Source organism: Thamnophis elegans, chromosome 3 (assembly GCF_009769535.1).
Source record: "Thamnophis elegans isolate rThaEle1 chromosome 3, rThaEle1.pri, whole genome shotgun sequence".
NCBI classification, from domain to species: Eukaryota; Metazoa; Chordata; class Lepidosauria; order Squamata; family Colubridae; genus Thamnophis; species Thamnophis elegans.
This window is the reverse complement of record NC_045543.1, coordinates 139,006,203-139,012,560: the sequence shown is the minus strand read 5'-3', so window position 1 is coordinate 139,012,560 and position 6,358 is coordinate 139,006,203. Positions and strand designations below refer to the sequence as shown.

The 6,358-nt window shown below is 40.8% G+C and overlaps 1 long non-coding RNA gene and 1 other non-coding gene across 3 annotated transcripts; both read left to right on the top strand.

Annotated features, from left to right (window-relative positions):
• The first annotated feature begins 154 nt into the window (after positions 1 to 154).
• Positions 155 to 4,511, top strand: LOC116505913. Of its 2 annotated transcripts, none has more exons than XR_004254987.1 (3): positions 155 to 1,291; positions 2,049 to 2,261; positions 3,662 to 4,511. It is a non-coding gene; the product is annotated as an uncharacterized LOC116505913 (long non-coding RNA). The 2 variants fall into 2 exon arrangements; XR_004254986.1 differs by having other exon boundaries at positions 2,046 to 2,261.
• Positions 3,330 to 3,417, top strand: LOC116506893. Its single transcript, XR_004255101.1, has one exon.
• Positions 4,512 to 6,358: the final 1,847 nt, after the last annotated feature.

Genomic DNA, 6,358 nt, shown 5'->3' with positions numbered 1-6,358 from the left:
GCATGCTTGGACCTGGAGGGGCTGGTTTTTTGACGCCTCTCTGGACCTGGGTGATGCCGGCTGGGGATGATGGGGCAAAGAGTCCGGCTGTCTGCAGCCCAGGCTGGGATAGGGGAGCCGCTCAGAGATCCCAGGATGGAGAATGAAGGCAGGTGGCAACTCCTCTTGCAGCCTAATCCTGACTGTGGATTATGGGACTTGGAGTCCGACGCTGGGGAGGGCCGGAGGAGAGCTGGTCTGGCTCCTCCACATGGAGGAGACTAAGGGCGGAGCTACGGGAACGACCCTTGCTTTGCCCCGCCCCGCGAAAGCCTCCTTGCAACCCACTTCCTTTTCTGGCTCATCTGGGGAGCAATTCGCGCCACCGTTGCCCAAGGGGGGCGGAGCCACGCGCAGGAAGGGGCGGAACTTCCGCCGAGGCGTTTCCTGTAACTACCCTGTTTCCCCGGCAACGCGGCCTTCGGAAGGCCTCTGAATCCAAGCGGGCTCGACAGGCCTCTTAGACTCGGGCTACCGGAGTTTCCCCCCCCCCCTCAGCTGCTAATGGCCAAGAGAGCCGGAGTTTGGGGACTGCCATCCCTCGTTTTCGGGCAGCCCGGTGGGGAATGGGACGGGCAGCTTAATGTGCGGAGCTCCAGGTCGGGGAAGGCTGGATTAAACGACCTAGACTGGAGCTTGCTGTGGAGGATGTGTGAGACGTGAAGGTCGCGCCTGTTTGCAACTCCATAAATGGGGTGGTCTGCCTTTTTGTGATTTTGCTTTAAAAATTTCTAAATATTTCTTTTGTCTAAATATTTTTTCTTCCTCTGCATGAATTCATTAGAACTTTTAGGCGCTCCTAACCTAATGGATATTCTGAGGATTTCAGGACTAGCTACAGATTGAGCACCTAAATAGCTGGTCTGTTCAATTATTTTTCAATTTTCAAAGCAATGACTCAGAAAGTTTGGGGAGATTTGGGATTTTCCTCCTCAGCTGAGAGTTACTTCTGCTCGAATTGTGTTTGGAAACGAGGAGATTTCTGTAATAGCCAAATATAAGAAGGAACAATGGCTTATATAGAATCTCCATCAAAATTTGTCAATTTTAAAATTTAACCGTTAGCCATACAAGAGAATCTGCACATCATTGTAAAATGAGTCTGAATTTCAGTATTATGAGATAGATGCTAAAACTTGGAGAGATGTTTTTTGTGCCACGGCCTGTTTTTTTTAAAAAAATTATTAATTTGTTTTATTGCCTGGAGCAATCTTAGAATGGAAAAACAGGAGTCAGCAGTTGATTGCAAAAGGTTTGTAAAATATGCCCAACCTATTTTCAATAAATTAAAAACTCTGTACAGAACTATATCTGAAATATGTCTGTTATGGAATGTTCATCCTATTTGAATGGTTATTTCTTGAAATCTATATACACTATTTCCCTTTAAGAATTGTAAGAGAATGCACTTTCAATAAACTGGCTAAGGATTATGCATTGTGAAATGCATTGTATTTTTCAGAGTATAAGACGCACCAAGATTTTGAAGAGGCAAATTTTAAAAAAAAGGTTTTGCACTCTGCAGACCTCCCAAAAATGGTTCGTTTTTCGGGAAAACTGGCATGTTGTTTTTTCAAAAGTGCATACGTATCCTTTAGGAGGTTTATAGAGTGCTCCTGGGGGCTGGGGAGGGGGCAAAATTTAGCTAAAACAGCCCATTTTTCGCTCATTTCTGCCCTCCCCAGCACCCAGGAGCACTCTATAAGCCTCCTAAAGGCTATGCACGGCCATTTTGGTGAGGGGGGCGGGGTTTGGGGAGTCAAAAAAATGCTGTATTCAGTGTATAATATGCACCGAGATTTTCAGCCTCTTTTTTGAGGGAAGCTGCGTCTTATACTCCGAAAAATACAGTAAGTGAAGAATTAATTGAAGAGAACATTGCTATCATTTGCCAAATGTGAATTTATTAATCAAAAATCATTAGAGACTTTTCAAATAAAAAGGCTAAAAATATTTCTCAAAACTGTTACTTGAATTTAATTGCTGCAAATATTTGTTATTTTCAGCAGGAATTACAGAAATACAGTCAACCTGTTGTTCTAGAGTAGTAAGACTGGTACTATTTGTAGTAGCAGTCAATAAAATGGATGTGTAATATGAAAGCAGGTGTTACTGGACAAGATCTTGATGCCTGGAAAAATTAATTGACAATTGGAAAAGAGGCCACCGAGAGACAAGATACTCAGAGACAATCCTGGCAAAAGAATATCCATCAGGCAGTGGTAAATTCCAATTTTTTTAATTACTGGTTCTGTGGGGATGGCTTAGTGGGGATGGCAGGGGAAGGATACTGCAAAATTCCCATTATCTCCCCACTGCTGGGGGAAGAATATTGCAAAATCTCCATTCTCACCCAACTCTGGGGCAAGCCAGAATTGGTATTTACTGGTTCTCTGAACTACTCAAAATTTCTGCTACCGTTTCTCATCAGGTCATGAAGAACTGAAAGTATCTGAATGACCGAAGAACATAAAAATGTTATCATAGTTCTCTCTAAAAATAGCAAGCATAGCTTGCTCAATAATGAAGGGTCATAATAGTAACTTGCATTTCTCTAACCAGTTTTGCTAATGGAGTTCACTTGGAATGGGGGTCTCGTATAGTGTACTGAATCTTGAAAATCATTTTGACACTTGTGCACACAGGGCAGAAATGATGGACTATTCTTGACTCTGCACGATTCCTGTACAGATATTTGCAAGAGCATTTTGCTTTGTGATAATACTTCTGATCTGTTTGATTCAAATTAACTTAATTTGTATGCTCAAAGGCTCTTGAGTGGTTAATAATCAAGATTCTCATAAATCAATCACCTTAAAAAGAATAAATAATAAAATGCAGGGTTGTGCATTCATTACATTTTACCTTTCCGTCACTACAAACTCTCCTCCAGGACTTGAGGGAACCACCAGGTCTTAGCAGCTCTTTCAAAATCCAGGAGGAAAGGAGCAAACTGGATCTCCAAAGTATAGGGACAAGGATCCAAAATGTGCCTTTGTTGTGTAGATTGGTCTGATTGGACAGGCAGATGCATATGGGAGAGAGAAGGTGGTTCCTCAGTCTGGAGCCAACGTGCTGCCAAACTGATTCTTGAATGGCACCCAGATGCCAACTGGCGACCCTGAGGTTGTGGTTGGACATAGAAAGCAGAGAATATCTTAGGATTCACCAGCTCTGCCCATTGGGACTATTGCATCTTGTACCTCTAATAGTGCCTTCCAAGGGAATCCCTGTCTCGAACACCTAACAGATTATCCCATTTGGAGAGCATTGCCCCTTCCTGCCATTGTTGGTCTGTGATGAATAGCCCACTGCGCAATCTGAATTCTGTGTGGAACTGAATGACGAAATTTGTGCTAACAAAGGCATCTGAGACCAATGCTTTAGCAGCCCCGTAGTTTGTACTTGGCTGCTGATGCAGAGAGCCTGAGGCACAGGAGAAAAATCTAAGGTCAGTGGGGCAAAAGCCTTTATGATGAAACACACAATGGGGTTGGACAGGATTGCAAAAGATCAGTGTTAAAATCAACTATGTAACTTGGGAGGGGGACTCTGAGCTAGTCTTACTTTTTTTTACCCTTCTCAATGTATCTAATAATTCATCTACTTATTGTACCTGCAGTGCTCATAACCACCCCAGTGCCAAAGGACTCTGGTGTATAACGTCAAACAAAAACAATTGAAACATTTGGCTTTGGGATGAACATCCTTCGAATGGTGCAGGAGTATGAATGGATTTCTAGAAAAAAATTGCAGACTACAGGAACATTTGCGCTTCAGTTTGAGAGGCAGACAACACAGACTCATTCCCAACAGCCTGTGATCAACAGTGAAGAGGACACAGGACGGAAAACATGCTGAAGAAAGCAGAGCTCCCAACTTCTCAACAAAAGAATATGACAGACTAATTTTACAATTGAGGTTTTGAAAGAGAGGGTGGAACACAAACTTCAAGAGCTGAAATCATTTGTACCCTACAGCTTAGACAGAAAAAAATACACAGAACAGAAGAACCAACACAGATGGACAGTTACAAGTCTCAGAAAACTCCAATGGGTGAGAAATCTGACAAAGTTTACCAAACAGAAGATAATATTTTAGCCAAAGGACTGGGTTTTGCAGTCATACCAGAACAGCTACCAGTTGCAGATCTCTCAGCACCAGAGTCGGTCATCAGAAACAATAAACTGGCAGAACAATTAAGGATGAAAGTATCTGCAGCCTTTGCTAATGCCAAAACACCCCTTCCAACCTCATAATTCAAGAAAGGAGAGCAGTGACATTCCTAGGAAGAGATACAAACATCACCATCCTGCCAGGAGATAAAGAAAGATGCAGTCATCCTGAACACAGACAACAAGGCCAAAGTAAACAGTCTTCTGAAGGACACTGCCACCTATGAGATTCTGAAGAGATATCCCACCAATATTTACAAGAAAAAAGTCATTGATTTTTTGCAACAACTACTGAAAGACAATGCCATCAACCACCCACAATACTACTGTCTTTATATTCTGGGGAAGCTACGCCATGCATATATGGGCTCCCCAAAATCCACAGAGGGAACTCCACTCAGACCAATTGTCAGCAGCATCAACTGTTACCTACAACATTGTAAAACATCCAACCACCTTATTAGCTCCTCTAGTTGGCAATACCATCCATCACATCAACAATTCACAGGACTTTGTCAGCAAGGTTTGGAATCTAAAATGAGCTGGATGAGACCATGGTTTCCTATGATGTGACTTCCCTCTTTACCTGCATTCCAACAACTGAAACTCTCCTGGTAGTGAAGAAACGACTCCTATAAGACAGCACCTTGGTGACAGTCTGTAGAAGTGGGCCAGCAGTGGCCACACAGACACCTGCTGGACGGGGCTGTTGGTGCTGCCACCGTGAGGTCAGTCAGTGGAAAAGACATCCCCGAAAATAAGACCTAATGCCTTTTGGAGGGGAAAAAAAAGACTGGGTCTTATTTTCAGGGAAACACGGTAGTAGGTATCCCTTGAAATATATTTCAGAAACTTTCCAAAAGACCACTTGGGTTTGATGCATTCATCAACCCAACTACGGTATATTTTCTTTCAAAAATACTTTACAATAATCTAAGAAGCAATCTTGAAAGCTGCACCATTGTAGCTTTTATGTGTGACACTTGGAACTCCAGAAGGAAATAATACATACTGTAAATGTATTATAAAGAGTTTATAAAACAAATCCAGTTCTCACTCTTTTTGAATGAGCTTAGCAAAAGCAGCATGCAGAAAAACAAGGAAAGCAAGCTTTTTATTCCAAAGTATTTATTTCACAGTATTTTATGCACAGTGGAATGATGGTGACTTTTACAGTCACTTTCCTATAAACAGGTGTAGTTTACCCAATTGTTCAATCTGGATAAATATTTTCACCAGTAGCAATATTTCATCCACACTTGCAATTTTAATCAAGCTGGGGCAATTATAAATTGGGATGGGCACACCTCATTTTATGTTCCAGCATTTGCATTCTTTGAATAATTCTCTAGGTTTTATGAGAGCTTGCTTTCTATATATAAAAAAAAAACAAAGTGTAACTTGCTCATGCAGTAGATTGGCATGATGGACAACTACTTCTATAATGCTAGAATATTCTGACTACTGCATTCTATTGTTACAGTCTGAGAATAAGAAGCAGCAAACCCATAGAGTTAATATGGTGGAATAAGAGAATTTACTTGAGTGTGTGTACTGTAACTTGAAACTTGGCAATCTCATTGCTTATCCCCATGCACAGATAAGACTTGCTAATTCTTGCACACTTGAGATGTGTAGTATTTAAAAAGTTATACTTAATATCAATGAATCAATATGAATCAATCTGCATTTCTTGCAGCGATTTTTAATTGAGGAAGACGGTTATATATTTCTTTGTATAAAAAGTTCAAATTAATCTAATACAACAGGAATTACTGAAATCTTTCCATGTTGACTGTCCTAAACAAATAGAAGTTATATGTAAGGCTGCACATTTGTTAACATTAATTGGATAGCTACCAATACTGTGATCAAGTATTTTATCGGTATTTATTTTAGTGCCTTCGTAGGTCTTCAAAAAAATCTCCAAGATTCCCAATTTGGACTCTTCAAAAACATAAGTTGGGAATCTAAAACTTTATGGAGAAAATAAATCTGCGTTTGGATCCTTTTTATGGACTTTTATAGATGTCTAAATCCATATGCAATTTCATCAGTTTTCATACAAATTCAAAAGTAATTTGAAATGACGTCTAAATTTTTCTCCAAAGTTGTAATACTCAGTTCAGGAAAATGCTGATTGT